This window comes from Pinus tabuliformis, chromosome X (genome assembly GCF_031772625.1).
Source record: "Pinus tabuliformis cultivar Carrire ecotype Pingquan chromosome X, CPIR1, whole genome shotgun sequence".
Classification (NCBI taxonomy): domain Eukaryota; kingdom Viridiplantae; phylum Streptophyta; class Pinopsida; order Pinales; family Pinaceae; genus Pinus; species Pinus tabuliformis.
Window position 1 is genome coordinate 620,514,212 of NC_142308.1, and position 2,040 is coordinate 620,516,251.

Below are 2,040 nucleotides of genomic sequence, written 5' to 3' on the forward strand. Positions count from 1 at the left end.
ATTGGCCAAGAACAACAAGGTGGGAGATTGGTACTTGTACGAAAACCACACTGAGATCAGGATTTATGGCTGTGAGCTAGCCCCCTACAAGTTGCCCAAATACCTCCCTATGAGGATATTTGCTCTTGAGTACTTTAGGCAGATCATCAACTCTGATGAGATCAACTTCCTAGCTTATAGGAAGAAAACCCAGTTCAAAGTGAAGAACCAAATGGGCTGATTTATTTGCAACAACAAAGAGACTGGACCAGAGGCCGATAGGTTACTTCAACTAATGAAATTCAAAAATAGTTTCATCTGGTACTATGACCCTCATGGGGTCATAAACAAGCTCAGACTCAAAGTCAAGTTAGCAGCATACATCCACCACCCAAGGCCTGACATTGTACAGTTTGATAACTAGGATGAGTGGGTGGAGAACACCTTGATTGACATGGACAACACTGTTGTGGATATAGAGAATACACTTATTGATTTGGAGAGACAATTTGATCATAACTCTTTCCTGCAAGTTCCAGAGCAAGGAGGGCCAATGAACATTCCTCCTATCATACAAACTCCACTAAATGAGGAAAAGAATCCTAAGAGGAGCAGGGATGAAGCATCTAGCTCTGCCATGGAGACTACTGATGAGCTAGTTGAGCCAAGCAAGAGGCCCAAATTGAATCCTGTCTTTGAACAGGAGGATAACATTTCATCAGAAGAAATAATTGACACTGAGGCAATGAGATAGAAAGGTAAAGAAGTAGCTGCATCAGAGGAGACACAACAACCCTCAACATCCAACACACAGTTGATAGATAGACAACCGAGTATGGAGATTTCTTCCTATGTCATGCCGGCTAACAAGGAAAAAGACATCAAAGATAGATTTAAAGAAATAAAAATGAGGAATGAGAGACCAAAGGCAGAAACATATGCACAATACCTCAAGCTCACACCACCAGACCAACCTAGACTGATGTCAGCATTTTACATCAAAGAAGGAAAAATGCATGTCTCATTCTTGCAGCCCACTGTACAACAACCAAAGACCTCAACAGATTAAAAGAAGACAAATTTTGAGGTGTTAGCCAGGGATGTTCATCCCATTGATCAGATCAAATTTCACAAGCAGGTTGGAGAAATGATCTACTCCACCCTCACAGCAAAGGCCATGGCTGCTTACAAGTTGCAGGATTCATTAGACAATATAAAAACTCAATTCAAGTTGGAGAGAGCCTCTTCACAGGCTAAAGACACCAAGATAAAGTCCTTGGAGGACTTGGTTATTGAACTAGGCCATGACCCAAGTGATGTAAAGGCCACAGAGAAACTGATCAAAAAGAAGAATGAGGACATAGCAGCCCTCAAGAAACAGCTCAAGTTGCCTCATTTGCAGCACCCACATATAAGAGAAGTCGTAGAAATCCAAAACAATCATGAGGAGATGATGGACATGGTGCTACAACTGAATGACTAGTTAAAGGAGATGGAGAAGGAGCTAGATAGCTTGATCCAGCTCAAACAAGATAGTATTGATAATGCTCCTACAACTGTCATTCCAACAATGACCATAGTTGTACCTTCTACTCTGGCAACAGCATTAGCTCCCACTGCTCCAATGGCCACTGCACTATCAACATCTGCACAGACTACATCAGCAATAGGATCAACAGCAACAACCTCCACAAGTGAGGAAGCAAACAGGCTGGTCAAAGCAATGGAATAAATGTCCATTCAGACCAATGAGATGAACAAACTGAAGCAGAAAGTCAACAGCCTAGAGACAGATTGCAAGCTTTCCCAGATCATGCATAAAGAAGAACAACAAAAGGTTGCAAGGATGAATGAAAGGATAAAAAGGTTTGAGAAAGAGCTGACATTAACTGAGCCTATAGGTAAGGCCAAAGAGCAGTTGTGGGCCAATATCATTGACTCTTTCAATGATTTTTGGCCATCCATACAAGTCATTTTTTAGCAGATTGACTTAATAAAGCAGGGTATAGAAGCTATTTAAAGGGTTAAAATAGAACTTGGAGATATGCCATAGGAAGCAGC